Raw genomic sequence first — 23,391 nt, forward strand, 5'->3', positions numbered from 1 at the left:
ATCGTCACTAAGAAGGTCAGAGGGATACAGTAAACCTGAAGTGAAGCATCGGAATCTGTAACTAGTGTCACAGGAATGGTTCAAAACATAGGCAATAAGAAGAGTCAGTCTTCTTGTACTTAAGTCGGCATTGTGCTTTTCGCATTTAATTCCGATGCAATTTCTGTGTTTCACCGTCAATAAGAAGGTCAGAGGGATACAGTAAACCTGAAGTGAAGCATCGGAATCTATAACCAGTGTAGCAGGAATGGTTCAAACATATACAGTAAGAAGAGTCAGTCTTCTTGTACTAAAGTCGGCATTGTGCCTTTTGTATTTAATTCCGATGCAATTTCTTTGTTTCATCGTCAATAAGAGGGTCATAGGGATACAGTAAACATGAAGTCAAGCATCGGAGTCTATAACTAGTGTCACAGGAATGGTTCAAAACATAGTCAGTAAGAAGAATCAGTATCCTTGTACTTAAGTCGGCATTGTGCCATTTGTATTTAATTCCGATGCAATTTCTGTGTTTCATCGTCAATAAGTAGGTCCAAGGGATACATTAAACCTGAAGTGAAGCATCGGAATCTATAACTAGGGTCACTGGAATGGTTCAAAATATTAACAGTATGAGGAGTCAGTCTTCTTGTACTTAAGTCCGCATTGTGCCTTTTCTATTTAATTCCGATGATATTTCTGTGATTCATCGTCAATAAGAAGGTCCAAGGGAAACAGTAAACCTGAAGTGACGCATCGGAATCTATAACTAGTGTCACAGGAATGGTTCCAATCATAGACAGTACGTAGAGTCAGTCATCTTGTACTTAAGTCGGCATTGTGGCTTTTGTATTTAATTCCGATGCAATTTCTGTGATTCATCGTCAATAAGAAGGTCCAAGGGATACAGTAAACCTGAACTGAAGCATCGGACTTTATAACTAGTGTCACAGAAATGGTTCAAAAGATAGACAGTAGGAAGAGTCAGTCATCTCATACTTAAGTCGGCATTCTGCCTTTTGTATTTAACTCCGATGCAATTTCTGTGTTTCATCGTCAATAAGAAGGTCCAAGGGAAACGGTAAACCTGAAGTGAAGCATCGGAATCTATAACTAGTGTCACAGGAATGGTTCCACACATAGACAGTACGAAGAGTCAGTCTTCTTGTACTTAAGTCGGCATTGTGGCATTTGTATTTAATTCCGATGCAATGTCTGTGTTTCATCGTCAATAAGAACGTCAGAGGGATACAGTAAACCTAAGGTGAAGCATCGAAATCTATAACTAGTCTCACAAGAATGGTTCAAATCATAGTCAGTAAGTAGAGTCAGTCTTCTTGTCCTTAAGTCGGCATTGTGCCTTTTGTATTAAATTCCGATGCAATTTCTGTGTTTCATCGGCAATAAGGTCAGAGGGATACAGTAAACCTGAAGTGAAGCATCGGAATCCATAACTAGTGTCACAGGAATGGTTCAAAACATAGACAGTAGGAAGAGTCAGTCTTCTTGTACTTAAGTCGGCATTGTGCCTTTTGTATTTAATTCCGATGCAATTTCTGTGTTTCATCGTCAATAAGAGGGTCAGAGGGATACAGTAAACCTGAAGCGAAGCATCGGAATCCATAACTAGTGTCACAGGAATGGTTCAAAACATAGATAGTAGGAAGAGTCAGTCTTCTTGTACTTAAATAGGCATTGTGCATTTGTATTTAATTCCGATGCATTTTCTGTGATTCATCGTCAATAAGAAGGTCCAAGGGATACAGTAAACCTGAAGTGAAGCATCGGACGCTATAACTAGTGTCACAGAAATGGTTCAAAACATAGACAGTAGAAAGAGTCAGTCATCTCATACTTAAGTCGGCATAGTGCCTTTTGTATTTAATTCCGATGCCATTTCTGTGTTTCATCTTCAATAAGAAGGTCAGTGGGATACAGTAAACCTGAAGTGAAGCACGGAATCCACAACTAGTGTCACAGGAATGGTTCCAAACATAGACAGTACGAAGAGTCAGTCTTCTTGTACTTAAGTCGGCATTGTGGCTTTAGTATTTAATTCCGATGCAATTTCTGTGTTACATCGTCAATAAGAAGGTGCAAGGGATACAGTGAACCTGAAGTGAAGCGTTGGAATCTACAACTAGTGTCACAGGATTGGTTCAAAACATAGACAGTAAGAAGAGACAGTCTTCTTGTACTTATTTCGGCATTGTGCCTTTTGTATTTAATTCCGATACAATTTCTGTGATTCATCGTCAATAAGAAGGTCCAAGGGAAACAGTAAACCTGAAGTGAAGCATAGGAATCTATAACTAGTGTCACAGGAATGGTTCCAAACATAGACAGTACGAAAAGTCAGTCTTCTTGTACTTAAGTCGGCATTGTGGCTTTTGTATTTAATTCCAATGCAATTTCTGTGATTCATCGTCAATAAGAAGGTCCAAGGGAAACAGTAAACCTGAAGTGACGCATCGGAATCTATAACTAGTGTCACAGGATTGGTTCCAAACATAGACAGTACGAATAGTCAGTTTTCCAGTACTTAAGTCGGCATTGTGGCTTTTGTATTTAATTCCAATGCAATTTCTGTTTTTCATCGTCAATAAGAAGGTTAGAGGTATACAGTAAACCTGAAGTGAAGCATCGGAATCTATAACTAGTGTCACAGGAATGGTTCAAAACATAGTCAGTAAAAAGAGTCAGTCTTCTTGTCCTTAAGTCGGCATTGTGCCTTTTGTATTTAATTCCGATGCAATTTCTATGATTCATCGTCAATAAGAAGGTCCAAGGGATACAGTACACCTGAAGTGAAGCATCGGACTCTATAACTAGTGTCACAGAAATGGTTCAAAAGATAGACAGTAGAAAGAGTCAGTCATCTCATACTTAAGTCGGCATTGTGACTTTTGTATTTAATTCCGATGCAATTTCTGTGTTTCATCGTCAATAAGAAGGTCCATGGGAAACAGTAAACCTGAAGTGAAGCATCGGAATCTATAACTAGTGTCACAGGAATGGTTCAAACTATAATCAGTAAGAAGAGTCAGTCTTTTTGTACTTAAGTCGGCTTTATGGCCTTTTCTAATTAATTCCGACGCAATTTCTGTGTTTCATCGTCAATACGAAGATCCAAGAGATACAGTAAACCTGAAGTGAAGCATCGGAATCTATAGCAAGTGTCACAGGAAAGGTTCAAAACATAGACAGTAAGAAGAGTCAGTCTTCTTGTACATAAGTCGGCATTGTGCCTTTTCTATTTAATTCCGATGCAATTTCTGTGTTTCATCGTCAATAAGAAGGTCAGAGAGATACAGTAAACCTGAGGTGAAGCATCGGAATCTATAACTAGTGTCACAGGAATGGTTCAAAACATAGTCCGGAAGAAGAGTCAGTCTTCTTGTACTTAAGTCGGCATAGTGCCCTTCGTATTTAATTCCGATGCAATTTCTGTGTTTCATCGTCAATAAGAAGGTACAAGGGATACAGTAAACCTGAAGTGAAGCGTCGGAATCTATAACTAGTGTCACATGAATGGTTCAAAACATAGCCAGTAGGAAGAGTCAGTGTTCTTGTACTTAAGTCGGCATTGTGCCTTTTGTATTTAATTCCGATGCAATTTCTGTGTTTCATCGTCAATAAGATGGTCCAAGGGATACAGCAAACCTGAAGTGAAGCATCGGAATCTACAACTAGTGTCACAGGATTGGTTCAAAACATAGACAGCAAGAAGAGTCAGTCTTCTTGTACTTAAGTCGGCATTGTGCCTTTTCTATTTAATTCCGATGCAATTTCATTGTTTCATCGTCACTAAGAAGGTCAGAGGGATACAGTAAACCTGAAGTGAAGCATCGGAATCTGTAACTAGTGTCACAGGAATGGTTCAAAGCATAGTCAATAAGAAGAGTCAGTCTTCTTGTACTTAAGTCGGCATTGTGCCTTTCGTATTTAATTCCGATGCCATTTCTGTGTTTCACCGTCAAAAAGAAGGTCAGAGGGATACAGTAAACCTGAAGTGAAGCATCGGAATCTATAACCAGTGTAGCAGGAATGGTTCAAACATATACAGTAAGAAGAGTCAGTCTTCTTGTACTAAAGTCGGCATTGTGCCTTTTGTATTTAATTCCGATGCAATTTCTGTGTTTCATCGTCAATAAGAGGGTCATAGGGATACAGTAAACATGGATTCAAGCATCGGAGTCTATAACTAGTGTCACAGGAATGGTTCAAAACATAGTCAGTAAGAAGAATCAGTGTCCTTGTCCATAAGTCGGCATTGTGCCATTTGTATTTTATTCCGATGCAATTTCTGTGTTTCATCGTCAATAAGTAGGTCCAAGGGATACATTAAACCTGAAGTGAAGCATCGGAATCTATAACTACGGTCACTGGAATGGTTCAAAATATAGACAGTATGAAGAGTCAGTCTTCTTGTACTTAAGTCGGCATTGTGCATTTTCTATTTAATTCCGATGATATTTCTGTGATTCATCGTCTATAAGAAGGTCCAAGGCAAACAGTAAACCTGATGTGACGCATCGGAATCTATAACTAGTGTCACAAGAATGGTTCCAAACATAGACAGTACGTAGAGTCAGTCTTCTTGTACTTAAGTCGGCATTGTGGCATTTGTGTTTAATTCCGATGCAATGTCTGTGTTTCATCGTCAATAAGAACGTCAGAGGGATACAGTAAACCTAAGGTGAAGCATCGAAATCTATAACTAGTCTCACAGGAATGGTTCAAATCATAGTCAGTAAGTAGAGTCAGTCTTCTTGTCCTTAAGTCGGCATTGTGCCTTTTGTATTTAATTCCGATGCAATTTCTGTGTTTCATCGGCAATAAGTTCAGAGGGATACAGTAAACCTGAAGTGAAGCATCGGAATCCATAACTAGTGTCACAGGAATGGTTCAAAACATAGACAGTGGGAAGAGTCAGTCTTCTTGTACTTAAGTCGGCATTGTGCCTTCTGTATTTAATTCCTATGCAATTTCAGTGTTTAATCGTCAATAAGAAGGTCAGAGGGATACAGTAAACCTGAAGTGAAGCATCGGAATCCAAAACGAGTGTCACAGGAATGGTTCAAAACATAGACAGTAGGAACTGTCAGCCTTCTTGTACGTAAGTCGGCATTGTGCCTTTTGTATTCAATTCCGATGCAACTTCTGTGTTTCATCGTCAATAAGAAGGTCCAAGGTATACAGCAAACCTGAACTGAAGCATCGGAATCTATAACTAGTGTCACAGGAATGGTTCAAAACATAGTCAGTAAGAAGAGTCAGTCTTCTTGTACTTAAGTCGGCATTGTGCCTTTTCTATTTAATTCCGATGCTATTTCTGTGTTTCATTGTCAATTACAAGGTCCACGGGATATACTAAACCTGGAGTGAAGCATCGGAATCTATCACTAGAGTCACAGGAATGGTTCAAAACATAGACAGTAAGAAGAGTCAGTCCTCTTGAACTTAAGTCGAAATTGTGCCTTTTCTATTTATTTCCTATGCAGTTTCTGTGTTTCATCGTCAATAAGAAGGTCCAAGGGAAACAGTAAACCTGAAGTGAAGCATCGGAATCTATAACTAGTGTCACTGGAATGGTCAAAATATAGACAGTAAGAAGAGTCAGTCTTCTTGAACTTAAGTTGGCATTGTGCCTTTTCTATTTCATTCCGATGCAATTTCTGTGATTCATCGTCAATAAGTAGGTCCAAGGGAAACAGTAAACCTGAAGTCACGCATCGGAATCTATAACTAGTGTCACAGGAATGGTTCCAAACATAGACAGTACGAAGAGTCAGTCTTTTTGTATTTAAGTCGGCATTGTGCCTTTTGTATTTAATTCCTATGCAATTTCTGTGTTTCACCGTCAATAAGAAGGTCTGAGGGATACAGTGAACCTGAAGTGATGAATCGGAATCTACAACAAGTGTCACAGGATTGGTTCAAACATATACAGTAAGAAGAGTTAGTCTTCTTGTACTTAAGTCGGCATTGTGCCTTTTGTATTTAATTCCGATGCAATTTCTGTGTTTCTTCGTCAATAAGTAGGTCCATGGGATACAGTAAACCTGGAGTGAAGCACCGGAATCTATAACTAGAGTCACAGTAATGGTTCAAATCATAGACAGTAAGAAGAGTCGGTCTTCTTGTACTTAAGTCGGCATTGTGCCTTTTGTATTTAATTCCGATGCAATATCAGTGTTACATCGTCAATAAGAAGGTCCAAGGGATACAGTAAACCTGAAATGAAGCATCGGAATCTATAACTAGTGTCACTGGAAAGGCTTAAAATATAGACAGTAAGAAGAGTCAGTCTTCTTCTACTTACGTCGGCATTGTGGCTTTTGTATTTAATTCCGATGCAATTTCTGTGATTCATCGTCAATATGAAGGTCAGATGGATACAGTAAACCTGAAGTGAAGCATCAGAATCCAAAACTAGTGTCACAGGAATGGTTCAAAACATAGTCAGTAGGAAGAGTCAGTCTTCTTGTACATAAGTCTGCATTGTGCCGCTTGTATATATTTCCGATGCAATTTCTGTGTTTCATCGTCAATAAGAAGGTCCAAGGTATACAGCAAACCTGAAGTGAAGCATCGGAATCTATAACTAGTGTCACAGGAATGGTTCAAATAATAGTCAGTAAGAAGAGTCAGTCTTTTTGTACTTAAGTCGGCTTTGTGCCTCTTCTATTTAATTCCGACGCAATTTCTGTGTTTCATCGTCAATAACAAGATCCAAGGGATACAGTAAACCTGGAGTGAAGCATCGGAATCCATAACAAGTGTCACAGGAAAGGTTCAACACATAGACAGTAAGAAGAGTCAGTCTTCTTGTACTTAAGTCGGCATTGTGCCTTTTCTATTTAATTCCGGTGCAATTTCTGTGTTTCATCGTCAATAAGAAGGTCAGAGGGATACAGTAAACCTGGAGTGTAGCATAGGAATCTATAACTAGTGTCACATGAATGGTTCAAAACATAGACAGTAAGAAGAGTCAGTCTTCGTATACTTAAGTCGGCATTTTGCCTTTTGTATTTAATTCCGATGCAATTTCTGTGTTTCATCGTCAATAAGAAGGTACAAGGGATACAGTAAACCTGAAGTGAAGCGTCGGAATCTATAACTAGTGTCACAGGATGGTTCAAAACATAGCCAGTAGGAAGAGTCAGTGTTCTTGTACTTAAGTCGGGATTGTGCCTTTTGTATTTAATTCCGATGCAATTTCTGTGTTTCATCGTCAATAAGAAGGTCCAAGGGATACAGTAAACCAGAAGTGAAGCATCGGAATCTACAACTAGTGTCACAGGATTGGTTCAAAACATAGACAGTAAGAAGAGTCAGTCTTCTTGTACTTAAGTCGGCATTGTGCATTTTCTATTTAATTCCGATGCAATTTCTGTGTTTCATCGTCACTAAGAAGGTCAGAGGGATACAGTAATCCTGAAGTGCAGCATCGGAATCTATAACTAGTGGCACAGGAATGGTTCAAAACATAGTCAGTAAGAAGAGTCTGTCTTCTTGTACTTAAGTCGGCATTGTGCCTTTCGTATTTAATTCCGATGCAATTTATGTGTTTCACCGTCAATAAGAAGGTCCGAGGGATACAGTAAACCTGAAGTGAAGCATCGGAATCTATAACCAGTGTAGCAGGAATTGTTCAAACTTATACAGTAGAAAGAGTCAGTCTTCTTGTACTAACGTCGGCATTGTGCCTTTTGTATTTAATTCCGATGCAATTTCTGTGTTTCATCGTCAATAAGAGGGTCATAGGGATACAGTAAACATGAAGTCAAGCATAGGAGTCTATAACTAGTGTCACAGGATTGGTTCAATACTTAGTCAGTAAGAAGAATCAGTCTTCTTGTCCTTAAGTCGGCATTGTGCCTTTTGTATTTAATTCCGTTGCAATTTCTGTGTTTCATCGTCAATAAGTAGGTCCAAGGGATACAGTAAACCTGGAGTGAAGCACCGGAATCTATACTAGAGTCACAGTAATGGTTCAAAACATAGACAGTAAGAAGAGTTGGTCTTCTCGTACTTAAGTCGCCATTGTGCCTTTTGTATTTAATTCCGATGTAATATCAGTGTTTCATCGTCAATAAGAAGGTCCAAGGGATACAGTAAATCTGAAGTGAAGCATCGGAATCTATAACTAGTGTCACTGGAATGGTTCAAAATATAGACAGTATGAAGAGTCAGTCTTCTTGTACTTAAGTCGGCATTGTGCCTTTTCTATTTAATTCCCATGCAATTTCTGTGATTCATCGTCAATAAAAAGGGCCAAGAGAAACAGTAAACCTGAAGTGAAGCATCGGAATCTATAACTAGTGTCACAGGAATGGTTCAAACAATAGACAGTAAGAAGAGTCAGTCTTCTTGTACTTAAGTCGGCATTGTGGCTTTTATATTTAATTCTGTGTTTCATCGTCAATAAGAACGTCAGAGGGATACAGTAAACCTGAGGTGAAGCATCGGAATCTATAACTAGTGTCACAGGGATGGTTCAAAACATAGTCAGCAAGAAGAGTCAGTCTTCTTGTCCTTAAGTTGGCATTGTGCCTTTTGTATTTAATTCCGATGCAATTTCTGTGTTTCATCGTCAGTAAGAAGGTCCAAGATATACAGTTACCCTGACGTAAAGCATCGGAATCTATAACTAGTTTCACAGGATTGGTTCAAACTATAATCAGTAAGAAGAGTCAGTCTTTTTGTACTTAAGTCGGCATTGTGCCTTTTCTATTTAATTCCGATGCAATTTCTGTGTTTCATCGTCAATAAGAAGGTCCAAGGGATACAGTAAACCTGGAGTGAAGCATCGGAATCTATAACAAGTGTCACAGGAAGGGTTCAAAACATAGACAGTAAGAAGAGTCAGTCTTCTTGTACTTAAGTCGGCATTGTGCCTTTTCTATTTAATTCCGATGCAATTTCTGTGTTTCATCGTCAATAAGAAGGTCAGAGGGATACAGTAAACCTGAGGTGAAGCATCGGAATCTATAACTAGTGTCACAGGAATGGTTCAAAACACAGTCAGGAAGAAGAGTCAGTCTTCTTGTACTTAAGTCGGCATTGTGCCCTTTGTATTTAATTCCGATGCAATTTCTGTGTTTCATTGTCAATAAGACGGTCCAAGGGATACAGCAAACCTGGAGTGTAGCATAGGAATCTATAACTAGTGTCACAGGAATGGTTCAAAACATTGACAGTAAGAAGAGTCAGTCTTCGTATACTTCAGTCGGCATTTTGCCTTTTGTATTTAATTCCGATGCAATTTCTGTGTTTCATCGTCAATATGAAGGTCCAAGGGATACAGTAAACCTGAAGTGAAGCATCGGAATCTATAACTAGTGTCACAGGAATGGTTCAAAACATAGTCAGTACGAAGAGCCAGTCTTCTTGTACTTAAGTCGGCATTGTGGCTTTTATATATAATTCTGTGTTTCATCGTCAATAAGAACGTCAGAGGGATACAGTAAACCTGAGGTGAAGCATCGGAATCTATAACTAGTATCACAGGAATGGTTCAAAACATAGTCAGTAAGAAGAGTCAGTCTTCTTGTCCTTAAGTCGGCATTGTGCCTTTTCTATTTAATTCCGAGGCATTTTCTGTGTTTCATCGTCAATAAGAAGGTCCAAGGGATAGAGTAAACCTGAAGTGAAGCATTGTAATCCGAAACTAGTGTCACAGGAATGGTTCAAAACATAGACAGAAGGAAGTGTCAGTCTTCTTGTACGTAAGTCGGCATTGTGCCTTTTGTATTTAATTCCGATGCAATTTCTGTGTTTCATCGTCAATAAGAAGGTCCTAGGTATACAGCAAACCTGAAGTGATGCATCGGAATCTATAACTAGTGTCACAGGAATGGTTGAAATCATAGTCAGTAAGAAGAGTCAGTCTTCTTGTAGTTAAGTCGGCATTGTGCCTTTTTTCTATTTAATTCCGATGCAATTTCTGTGTTTCATCGTCAATAAGAAGGTCCAAGGGATACAATAAACATGGAGTGAAGCATCGGAATCTATCACTAGAGTCACAGGAATGGTTCAAAACATAGACAGTAAGAAGAGTCAGTCCTCTTGTACTTATGTCGAAATTGTGCCTTTTCTATTTATTTCCGATGCAATTTCTGTGTTTCATTGTCAATAAGAAGGTCAGAGGGATACAATAAACCTGAAGTGAAGCATCGGAATGTATAACTAGTGACACAGGAATGGTTCAAAACATAGACAGTAAGAAGAGTCAGTCTTCGTGTACTTAAGTCAGCATTGTGCATTTTGTATTTAATTCCGATGCCATATCTGTGTTTCATCGTCAATACGAAGGTCCAAAGGATACAGTAAACCTGAAGTGAAGCATCGGAATCAATAACTAGTGTCACAGGAATGGTTCAAATCATAGTCAGTAAGAAGAGTCAGTCTTCTTGTCCTTAAGTTGGCATTGTGCCTTTAGTATTTAATTCCGATGCAATTTCTGTGTTTCATCGTCAATATGAAGTTCATAGGGATACAGTAAACCGGAAGTGAAGCATCGGAATCCATAACTAGTGTCACAGGAATGGTTCAAACATAAGCAGTAGGAAGAGTCAGTCTTCTTGTACTTAAGTCGGCATTGTGCCATTTGTATTTGATTCCGATGCAATTTCTGTGTTTCATCGTCAATAAGAAGGTCAGAGGGATACAGTAAAGCTGAGGTGAAGCATCGGAATCTATAACTAGTGTCACAGGAATGGTTCAAAACACATTCAGGAAGAAGAGTCAGTCTTCTTGTACTTAAGTCGGCATTGTGCCCTTTGTATTTAATTCCGGTGGAATTTCTGTGTTTCATCGTCAATAAGAAGGTCCAAGGTATACAGTAAACCTGACGTAAAGCATCGGAATCTATAACTAGTGTCACGGGATTGGTTCAAACTATAATCAGTAAGAAGAGTCAGTCTTTTTGTACTTAAGTCGGCATTGTGCTTTTTCCATTTAATTCCGATGCAATTTCTGTGTTTCATCGTCAATAAGAAGGTCCAAGGGATACAGTAAACCTGGAGTGAAGCATATGAATCTATAACAAGTGTCACAGGAAAGGTTCAAAACATAGACAGTAAGAAGAGTCAGTCTTCTTGCACTTAAGTCGGCATTGTGCCTTTCCTATTTAATTCCGATGCCATTTCTGTGTTTCATCGTCAATAAGAAGGTCAGAGGGATACAGTAAACCTGAGGTTAAGCATCGGAATCTATAACTAGTGTCACAGGAATGATTCAAAACACAGTCAGGAAGAGGAGTCAGTCTTCTTGTACTTAAGTCGGCATTGTGCCCTTTGTATTTAATTCCGACGCAATTTCTGTGTTTCAGCGTCAATAAGACGGTCCAAGGGATACAGCAAACCTGGAGTGTAGCATAGGAATCTATAACTAGTGTCACAGGAATGGTTCAAAACATAGACAGTAAGAAGAGTCAGTCTTCGTATACTTATGTCGGCATTTTGCCTTTTGTATTTAATTCCGATGCAATTTCTGTGTTTCATCGTCAATAAGAAGGTCCAAGGGATACAGTTAGGCTGAAGTGAAGCATCGGAATCTATAACTAGTGTCACAGGAATGGTTCAAAACATACTCAGTAAGAAGAGTCAATTTCTTGTACTTACGTCGGCATTGTGCCCTTTTCTATTTAATTCCGATGCAATTTCTGTGTTTCATCGTCATCAAGAAGGTCCAAGGGATATGTTAAACCTGGAGTGAAGCATCGGAATCTATAACTAGTGTCACAGGAATGGTTCCAAACATAGCCAGTACGAAGAGTCAGTCTTCTTGTACTTAAGTCGGCATTGTGGCTTCTGTAATTAATTCCGATGCAATTTCTGTGTTTCATCGTCAATAAGAACGTCAGAGGGATACAGTAAACCTGAGGTGAAGCATCGGAAACTATAACTAGTGTCACAGGAATGGTTCAAACATAGTCAGTAAGAAGAGTCAGTCTTCTTGTCCTTAAGTCGGCATTGTGCCTTTTCTATTTAATTCCGATCCAATTTCTGTGTTACATCGTCAATAAGAAGGTCAGAGGGATAGAGTAAACCTGAAGTGAAGCATCGTAATCCAAAACTAGTGTCACAGGAATGGTTCAAAACATAGACAGTAGGAAGTGTCAGTCTTCTTGTATGTAAGTCGGCATTGTGCCTTTTGTATTTAATTCCGATGCAATTTCTGTGTTTCATCGTCAATAAGAAGGTCCAAGGTATACAGCAAACCTGAAGTGATGCATCGGAATCTATAACTAGTGTCACAGGAATGGTTCAAAACATAGTCAGTAAGAAGAGTCAGTCTTCTTGTAGTTAAGTCGGCATTGTGCCTTTCTATTTAATTCCGATGCAATTTTTGTGTTTCATCGTCAATAAGAAGGTCCAAGGGATACAGTAAACCTGAAGTGAAGCATCGGAATCTATCAGTAGAGTCACAGGAATGGTTCAAATCATAGACAGTAAGAAGAGTCAGTCCTCTTGTACTTAAGTCGACATTGTGCACACTTCTATTTATTTCCGATGCAATTTCTGTGTTTCATCGTCAATAAGAAGGTCAGAGGGATACAATAAACCTGAAGTTAACCATCGGAATCTATAACTAGTGTCACAGGAATTGTTCAAAACATAGACAGTAAGAAGAGTCAGTCTTCATGTACTGACGTCGGCATTGTGCCTTTTGTATTTAATTCCGATGCAATTTCTGCGTTTCATCGTCAATACGAAGGTCCAAGTGATACAGTAAACCTGAAGTGAAGCATCGGAATCTATAACTAGTGTCACAGGAATGGTTCCAATCATAGTCAGTAAGAAGAGTCAGTCTTCTTGTCCTTAAGTTGGCATTGTGCCTTTTGTATTTAATTCCGATGCAATTTCTCTGTTTCATCGTCAATATGAAGTTCAGAGGGATACAGTAAACCGGAAGTGAACATCGGAATCCACAACTAGTGTCACAGGAATGGTTCAAAACATATGCAGTAGGAAGAGTCAGTCTTCTTGTACTTAAGTCGGCATTGTGCCATTTGTATTTAATTCCGATGTAATTTCTGTGTTTCATCGTCAATAAGAAGGTTAGAGGGATACAGTAAACCTGAGGTGAAGCATCGGAATCTATAACTAGTGTCACAGGAATGGTTCAAATCACAGTCAGGAAGAAGAGTAAGTCTTCTTGTACTTAAGTCGGCATTGTGCCCTTTGTATTTAATTCCGATGCAATTTCTGAGTTTCATCGTCAATAAGAAGGTCCAAGGTATACAGTAAACCTGACGTAAAGTACCGGAATCTATAACTAGTGTCACAAGAATGGTTCAAACTATAATCAGTAAGATGAGTCAGTCTTTTTGTACTTAAGTCGGCATTGTGCCTTTTCTATTTAATTCCGATGCAATTTCTGTGTTTCATCGTCAATAAGAAGGTCCAAGGGATACAGTAAACCTGGAGTGAAGCATTGGAATCTATAACAAGTGTCACAGGAAAGGTTCAAAACTTAGACAGTAAGAAGAGTCAGTCTTCTTGTACTTAACCCTGCATTGTGCCTTTTCAATTTAATTCCGAAGCAATTTCTGTGTTTCATCGTCAAATAGAAGGTCAGAGGGATACAGTAAACCTGAGGTGAAGCATCGGAATCTATAACTAGTGTCACAGGAATGGTTGAAAACACAGTCAGGGAGAGGAGTCAGTCTTCTTGTACTTAAGTCGGCATTGTGCCCTTTGTATTTAATTCCGATGCAATTTCTGTGTTTCATCGTCAATAAGAAGGTCCAAGAGATACAGTAAACCTGGAGTGAGCATAGGAATCTATAACTAGTGTCACAGGAATGGTTCAAAACATAGACAGTAAGAAGAGTCAGTCTTCGTATACTTAAGTCGGCATTTTGCCTTTTGTATTTAATTCCGTTGCAATTTCTGTGTTTCATCGTCAATAAGAAGGTCCAAGGGATACAGTAAACCTGAAGTGAAGCATCGGAATCTATAACTAGTGTCACAGGAATGGTTGAAAACATAGTCAGTAAGAAGAGTCAGTCTTCTTGTACTTACGTCGGCATTGTGCCTTTTCTATTTAATTCCGATGCAATTTCTGTGTTTCATCGTCAACAAGAAGGTCCAAGGGATACAGTAAACCAGGAGTGAAGCATCGGAATCTGTAACTAGTGTCAATGGAATGGTTCAAAACATAGACAGCAAGAGGAGTCAGTCTTCTTGTACTTAAGTCGGCATTGTGCCTTTTGTATTTAATTCCGATGCTATATCTGTGTTTCATCGTCAATAAGAAGGTCAGATGGATACAGTAAACCTGAAGTGAAGCATCGGATTCTATAACTAGTGTCACAGGAATGGTTCAAAACATAGTCAGTAAGAAGAGTCAGTCTTCTTGTACTTAAGTCGGCATTGTGCCTTTTGTATTTAATTCCGATGCAATTTCTGTGTTTCATCGTCAATAAGAAAGTCCAAGGGATACAGTAAACCTGGAGTGAAGCATCGGAATCTATCACTAGAGTCACAGGAATGGTTCAAAACATAGACAGTAAGAAGAGTCAGTCTTCGTGTACTTAAGTCGGCATTTTGCATTTTTTATTTTAATCCGATGCAATTTCTGTGTTTCATCGTCAATACGAAGGTCCAAGGGATACAGTAAACCTGAAGTGAAGCATCGGTATCTATAACTAGTGTCACAGGAATGGTCCAAAACATAGTCAGTAAGAAGAGTTAGTCTTCTTATACTTAAGTTGTTATTGTGCCTGTTGTATTTAATTCCGATGCAATTTCTGTGTTTCATCGTCAATAAGAAGGTCCAAGGTATACAGTAAACCTGACGTAAAGCATCGGAATCTATAACTAGTGTCACAGGATTGGTTCAAACAATAATCAGTAAGAAGAGTCAGTCTTTTTGTACTTAAGTCGGCATTGTGCCTTTTCTATTTAATTCCGATGCAGTTTCTGTGTTTCATCGTCAACAAGAAAGTCCAAGGGATACAGTAAACCTGGAGTGAAGCATCGGAATCTATTACTAGTGTCACAGGAATGGTTCAAAACATAGTCAGTAAGAAGAGTCAGTCTTCTTGTACTTACGTCGGCATTGTGCCTTTTCTATTTAATTCCAATGCAATTTCTGTGTTTCATCGTCAACAAGAAGGTCCAACGGATACAGTAAACCTTGAGTGCATCATCGGAATCTGTAACTAGTGTCAATGGAATGGTTCAAAACATAGACAGCAAGAAGAGTCAGTCTTCTTGTACTTAAGTCGGCATTGTGCCTTTTGTTTTTAAATCCGATGCTATTTCTGAGTTTCATCGTCAATTAGAAGGTCAGAGGGATACAGTAAATCTGAAGTGAAGCATCGGATTCTATAACTAGTGTCACAGGAATGGTTCGAAACATAGTCAGTAAGAAGAGTCAGTGTTCTTGTCCTTAAGACGGCATTGTGCCTTTTGTATTTAATTCCGATGCAATTTCTGTGTTTCATCGTCAATAAGAAGGTCCACGGGATATACTAAAACTGGAGTGAAACATCGCAATCTATAACTAGTGTCACAGGAATGGTTCAAAACATAGACAGTAAGAATGCGTCAGTCTTCTTGTACTTAAGTCGGCATTGTGCCTTTTGTATTTAATTCCGATGCAATTTCTGTGTTTCATCGTCAATAAGAATGTCCAAGGGATACAGTAAACCTAAAGTGAAGCATCGTAATCCAAAACTAGTGTCACAGGAGTGGTTCAAACATAGACAGTAGGAAGTGTCAGTCTTCTTGTACGTATGTCGGCATTGTGCCTTTTGTATTTAATTCCGATGCAATTTCTGTGTTTCATCGTCAATAAGAAGGTCCAAGGTATACAGCAAAAGTGAAGTGAAGCATCGGAACCTATAACTAGTGTCACAGGAATGGTTCAAAACATAGTCAGTAAGAAGAGTCAGTCTTCTTGTACTTAAGTCGGCATTGTGCCTTTTCTATTTAATTCCGATGCAATTTCTGTGTTCCATCGTCAATAAGAAGATCCAAGGGATACAGTAAACCTGGAGTGAAGCATCGGAGTCTATAACAAGTGTCACAGGAAAGGTTCAAAACATAGACAGTAAGAAGAGTCAGTCTTCTCGTACTTAAGTCGGCATTGTGCCTTTTCTATTTAATTCCGTTGCAATTTCTGTGTTTCATAGTCAATAAGAAGGTCAGAGGGATACAGTAAACCTGAGGTGAAGCATCGGAATCTATAGCTAGTGTCACAGGAATGGTTCAAAACACCGTCAGGAAGAAGGGTCAGTCTTCTTGTACTTAAGTCGGCATTGTGCACTTTGTATTTAATTCCGATGCAATTTCTGTGTTTCATCGTCAATAAGACGGTCCAAGGGATACAGCAAACCTGGAGTGTAGCATCGGAATCTATAACTAGTGTCACAGGAATGGTTCAAAACATAGACAGTAAGAGGAGTCAGTCTTCGTGTACTTAAGACGGCATTGTGTCTTTTGTATTATATCCGATGCAAGTTCTGTGTTTCATCGTCAATAAGAATGTCCAAGGGATACAGTAAACCTGAAGTGAAGCATCGTAATCCAAAACTAGTGTCACAGGAATGGTTCAAACATAGACAGTAGGAAGTGTCAGTCTTCTTGTACGTATGTCTGCAATGTGCCTTTTGTATTTAATTCCGATGCAATTTCTGTGTTTCATCGTCAATAAGAAGGTCCAAGGTATACAGCAAAAGTGAAGTGAAGCATCGGAATCTATAACTAGTGTCACAGGAATGGTTCAAAACACAGTCAGGAAGAAGAGTCAGTCTTCTTGTACTTAAGTCGGCATTGTGCCCTTTGTATTTAATTCCGATGCAATTTCTGTGTTTCATCGTCAATAAGACGGTCCAAGGGATACAGCAAACCTGGAGTGTAGCATAGGAATCTATAACAAGTGTCACAGAAATGGTTCAAAACATAGACAGTAAGAAGAGTCAGTCTCCGTATACTTAAGTCGGCATTTTGCCTTTTGAATTTAATTCCGATGCAATTTCTGTGTTACATCGTCAATAAGAAGGTCCAAGGGATACAGTAAACCTGAAGTGAAGCATCTGAATCTATAACTACTGTCACAGGAATGGTTCAAAACATAGCCAGTAAGAAGAGTCAGTCTTCTTATACTTACGTCGGCATTGTGCCTTTTCTATTTAATTCCGATGCAATTTCTGTGTTTCATCGTCAACAAGAGAGTCCAAGGGATACAGCAAATCTGGAGTGTAGCATCGGAATCTGTAACTAGTGTCAATGGAATGGTTCAAAACATAGACAACAAGAAGAGTTAGTCTTCTTGTACTTAAGTCGGCATTGTGCCTTTTGTATTTAATTCCGATGCTATTTCTGAGTTTCATCGTCAATAAGAAGGTCAGAGGGATACAGTAAACCTGAAGTGAAGCATCGGATTCTATAACTAGTGTCACAGGAATGGTTCGAACATAGTCAGTAAGAAGAGTCAGTGTTCTTGTCCTTAAGTCGGCATTGTGCCTTTTGTATTTAATTCCGATGCAATTTCTGTGTTTCATCGTCAATACGAAGGTCCACGGGATACAGTAAACCTGGAGTGAAACATCGCAATCTATAACTAGTGTCACGGGAATGGTTCAAAACATAGACAGTAAGAAAAGTCAGTCTTCTTGTACTTAAGACGGCATTGTGCCTTTTGTATTATATCCGATGCAAGTTCTGTGTTTCATCGTCAATAAGAATGTCCAATGTATACAGTAAACCTGAAGTGAAGCATCGTAATCCAAAACTAGTGTCACAGGAATGGTTCAAAACATAGACAGTGGGAAGTGTCAGTCTTCTTGTACGTAAGTCGGCATTGTGCCTTTTGTGTTTCATTCCGATGCAATTTCTGTGTTTCATCGTCAATAAGAAGGTCCAAGGTATACAGCAAACCTGAAGTGAAGCATCGGAATCTATAACTAGTGTCACAGGAATGGTTCAAAACATAGTCAGTAAGAAGAGTCAGTCTTCTTGTACCTAAGTCGGCATTGTGCCATTTCTATTTAATTCCGATGCAATTTCTGTGGTTCATCGTCATTAAGAAGGTCCAAGGGATACAGTAAACTTGGTGTGAAGCATCGGAATCTATCACTAGAGTCACAGGAATGGTTCAAAACATAGACAGTAAGAAGTGTCAGTCTTCGTGTACTTAAGTCGGCATTTTGCCTTTTGTAGGAAGTGTCGGTCTTCATGTACTTAAGTCGACATTGTGCCTTTTCTATTTATTTCCGATGCAATTTCTGTGTTTCATCGTCAATAAGAAGGTCAGAGGGATACAATAAACCTGAAGTGAAGCATCGGAATCTAAAACTAGTGTCACAGGAATGGTTCAAAACATAGACAGTAAGAGGAGTCAGTCTTCGTGTACTTAAGTCGGCATTTTGCCTTTTGTATTTAAATCCGATGCAATTTCTGTGTTTCATCGTCAATACGAAGGTCCAAGGGATACAGTAAACCTGAAGTGAAGCATCGGTATCTATAACTAGTGTCACAGGAATGGTTCAAAACATAGTCAGTAAGAAGAGTCAGTCTTCCTATCCTTAAGTTGGCATTGTGCCTTTTGTATATAATTCCGATGCAATTTCGGTGTTTCATCGTCAATAAGAAGGTCCAAGGTATACAGGAAACCTGACGTAAAGCATCGGAATCTATAACTAGTGTCACAGGATTGGTTCAAACTATAATCAGTCAGAAGAGTCAGTCTTTTTGTACTTAAGTCAGCATTGTGCCTTTTCTATTTAATTTCGATGCAATTTCTGTGTTTCATCGTCAATAAGAAGATCCAAGGGATACAGTAAACCTGGAGTGAAGCATCGGAATCTATAACAAGTGTCACAGAAATGGTTCAAAACATAGACAGTAAGAAGAGTCAGTCTCCGTATACTTAAGTCGGCATTTTGCCTTTTGAATTTAATTCCGATGCAATTTCTGTGTTACATCGTCAATAAGAAGGTCCAAGGGATACAGTAAACCTGAAGTGAAGCATCAGAATCTATAACTAGTGTCACAGGAATGGTTCAAAACATAGTCAGTAAGAAGAGTCAGTCTTCTTGTACTTAAGTCGGCATTGTGCCATTTCTATTTAATTCCGATGCAATTTCTGTGTTTCATCATCAATAAGAAGGTCCAAGGGATACAGTAAACCTGGTGTGAAGCATCGGAATCTATCACTAGAGTCACAGGAATGGTTCAAAACATAGACAGTAAGAAGAGTCAGTCTTCGTGTACTTAAGTCGGCATTTTGCCTTTTGTAGGAAGTGTCGGTCTTCATGTACTTAAGTCGACATTGTGCCTTTTCTATTTATTTCCGATGCAATTTCTGTGTTTCATCGTCAATAAGAAGGTCAGAGGGATACAATAAACCTGAAGTGAAGCATCGGAATCTATAACTAGTGTCACAGGAATGGTTCAAAACATAGACAGTAAGAGGAGTCAGTCTTCGTGGACTTAAGACGGCATTGTGTCTTTTGTATTATATCCGATGCAAGTTCTGTGTTTCATCGTCAATAAGAATGTCCAAGGGATACAGTAAACCTGAAGTGAAGCATCGTAATCCAAAACTAGTGTCACAGGAATGGTTCAAACATAGACAGTAGGAAGTGTCAGTCTTCTTGTACGTATGTCTGCAATGTGCCTTTTGTATTTAATTCCGATGCAATTTCTGTGTTTCATCGTCAATAAGAAGGTCCAAGGTATACAGCAAAAGTGAAGTGAAGCATCGGAATCTATAACTAGTGTCACAGGAATGGTTCAAAACACAGTCAGGAAGAAGAGTCAGTCTTCTTGTACTTAAGTCGGCATTGTGCCCTTTGTATTTAATTCCGATGCAATTTCTGTGTTTCATCGTCAATAAGACGGTCCAAGGGATACAGCAAACCTGGAGTGTAGCATAGGAATCTATAACAAGTGTCACAGAAATGGTTCAAAACATAGACAGTAAGAAGAGTCAGTCTCCGTATACTTAAGTCGGCATTTTGCCTTTTGAATTTAATTCCGATGCAATTTCTGTGTTACATCGTCAATAAGAAGGTCCAAGGGATACAGTAAACCTGAAGTGAAGCATCAGAATCTATAACTACTGTCACAGGAATGGTTCAAAACATAGCCAGTAAGAAGAGTCAGTCTTCTTGTACTTACGTCGGCATTGTGCCTTTTCTATTTAATTCCGATGCAATTTCTGTGTTCCATCGTCAACAAGAAAGTCCAAGGGATACAGCAAATCTGGAGTGTAGCATCGGAATCTGTAACTAGTGTCAATGGAATGGTTCAAAACATAGACAACAAGAAGAGTTAGTCTTCTTGTACTTAAGTCGGCATTGTGCCTTTTGTATTTAATTCCGATGTTATTTCTGAGTTTCATCGTCAATAAGAAGGTCAGAGGGATGCAGTAAACCTGAAGTGAATCATCGGATTCTATAACTAGTGTCACAGGAATGGTTCGAACATAGTCAGTAAGAAGAGTCAGTGTTCTTGTCCTTAAGTCGGCATTGTGCCTTTTGTATTTAATTCCGATGCAATTTCTGTGTTTCATCGTCAATACGAAGGTCCACGGGATACAGTAAACCTGGAGTGAAACATCGCAATCTATAACTAGTGTCACGGGAATGGTTCAAAACATAGACAGTAAGAAAAGTCAGTCTTCTTGTACTTAAGACGGCATTGTGCCTTTTGTATTATATCCGATGCAAGTTCTGTGTTTCATCGTCAATAAGAATGTCCAATGTATACAGTAAACCTGAAGTGTAGCATCGTAATCCAAAACTAGTGTCACAGGAATGGTTCAAAACATAGACAGTAGGAAGTGTCAGTCTTCTTGTACGTAAGTCGGCATTGTGCCTTTTGTGTTTAATTCCGATGCAATTTCTGTGTTTCATCGTCAATGAGAAGGTCCAAGGTATACAGCAAACCTGAAGTGAAGCATCGGAATCTATAACTAGTGTCACAGGAATGGTTCAAAACATAGTCAGTAAGAAGAGTCAGTCTTCTTGTACTTAAGTCGGCATTGTGCCATTTCTATTTAATTCCGATGCAATTTCTGTGGTTCATCGTCATTAAGAAGGTCCAAGGGATACAGTAAACTTGGTGTGAAGCATCGGAATCTATCACTAGAGTCACAGGAATGGTTCAAAACATAGACAGTAAGAAGTGTCAGTCTTCGTGTACTTAAGTCGGCATTTTGCCTTTTGTAGGAAGTGTCGGTCTTCATGTACTTAAGTCGACATTGAGCCTTTTCTATTTATTTCCGATGCAATTTCTGTGTTTCATCGTCAATAAGAAGGTCAGAGGGATACAATAAACCTGAAGTGAAGCATCGGAATCTAAAACTAGTGTCACAGGAATGGTTCAAAACATAGACAGTAAGAGGAGTCAGTCTTCGTGTACTTAAGTCGGCATTTTGCCTTTTGTATTTAAATCCGATGCAATTTCTGTGTTTCATCGTCAATACGAAGGTCCAAGGGATACAGTAAACCTGAAGTGAAGCATCGGTATCTATAACTAGTGTCACAGGAATGGTTCAAAACATAGTCAGTAAGAAGAGTCAGTCTTCCTATCCTTAAGTTGGCATTGTGCCTTTTGTATATAATTCCGATGCAATTTCGGTGTTTCATCGTCAATAAGAAGGTCCAAGGTATACAGGAAACCTGACGTAAAGCATCGGAATCTATAACTAGTGTCACAGGATTGGTTCAAACTATAATCAGTCAGAAGAGTCAGTCTTTTTGTACTTAAGTCAGCATTGTGCCTTTTCTATTTAATTCCGATGCAATTTCTGTGTTTCATCGTCAATAAGAAGATCCAAGGGATACAGTAAACCTGGAGTGAAGCATCGGAATCTATAACAAGTGTCACAGGAAAGGTTCAAAACATAGACAGTAAGAAGAGTCAGTTTTCTTGTACTTATGTCGGCATTGTGCCTTTCTATTAAATTCCGATGCAATTTCTGTGATTCATCGTCAATAAGAAATTCCAAGGTATACAGCAAACCCTTAAGTGATGCATCGGAATCTATAACTAGTGTCACAGGAATGGTTCAAAACATAGTCAGTAAGAAGAGTCAGTCTTCTTGTAGTTAAGCCGGCATTGTGCCTTTTCTATTTAATTCCGATGCAATTTCTGTGTTTCATCGTCAATAAGAAGGTCCAAGGGATACAGTAAACCTGGAGTGAAGCACCGGAATCTATTACTAGAGTCACAGGAATGGTTCAAAACATAGACAGTAAGAAGAGTCAGTCCTCTTGTACTTAAGTCGACATTGTGCGTTTTCTATTTATTTCCGATGTAATTTCTGTGTTTCATCGTCAATAAGAAGGTCAGAGGGATACAATAAACCTGAAGTGAAGCTTCGGAATCTATAACTAGTGACACAGGAATGGTTCAAATCAAAGTCAGTAAGAAGAGTCAGTCTTCTTGTCCTTAAGTTGGCTTTGTGACTTTTGTATTTAATTCCGATGCAATTTATGTGTTTCTTCGTAAATATGAAGCTCAGAGGGATACAGTAAACCGGAAGTGAAGCATCGGAATCCACAACTAGTGTCACAGGATTGGTTCAAAACATAGACAGTAGGAAGAGTCAGTCTTCTTGTACTTAAGTCGGCATTGTGCCTTTTGTATTTAATTCCGATGCAATTTCTGTGTTTCATCGTCAATAAGATGGTCCAAGGTCTACAGTAAACCTGAAGTAAAGCATCGCAATCTATAACTAGTGTCACAGGAAAGGTTCAAACTATAATCAGTAAGAAGAGTCAGTATTCTTGTACTTAAGTCGGCATTGTGCCTTTTATATTTAATTCCGATGCAGTTTCTGTGTTTCATCGTCAATAAGAAGGACCAAGGGATACAGTAAACCTGGAGTGAAGCATCGGAATCTATAACTAGTGTCACAGGAAAGGTTCAAATCATAGACAGTAAGAATAGTCAGCCTTCTTGTACTTATGTCGGCATTGTGCCTTTTCTATTTAATTCCGATGCAATTTCTGTGTTTCATCGTCAATAAGAAGGCCAGAGGGATACAGTAAACCTGGAGTGTAGCATCGGAATCTATAACTAGTGTCACAGGCATGGTTCAAAACATAGACAATAAGAAGAGTCAGTCTTCGTGTACTTAAGTCGGCATTTTGCCTTTTGTATTTAATTCCGATGCAATTTCTGTGTTTCATCGTCAATATGAAGGTCCAAGGGATACAGTAAACCTGAAGTGAAGCATCGGAATCTATAACTAGTGTCACAGGAATGGTTCAAAACATAGTCAGTAAGAAGAGTCAGTCTTCTTGTACTTAAGTCGGCATTCGGCCTTTTCTATTTAATTCCGATGCAATTTCTGTGTTTCATCGTTAATAAGAAGGTCCAAGGGATACAGTAAACCTGGAGTGAAGCATCGTAATCTGTAACTAGTGTCAATGGAATG

Source organism: Schistocerca serialis, chromosome 9 (genome assembly GCF_023864345.2).
Source record: "Schistocerca serialis cubense isolate TAMUIC-IGC-003099 chromosome 9, iqSchSeri2.2, whole genome shotgun sequence".
Taxonomy (NCBI): domain Eukaryota; kingdom Metazoa; phylum Arthropoda; class Insecta; order Orthoptera; family Acrididae; genus Schistocerca; species Schistocerca serialis.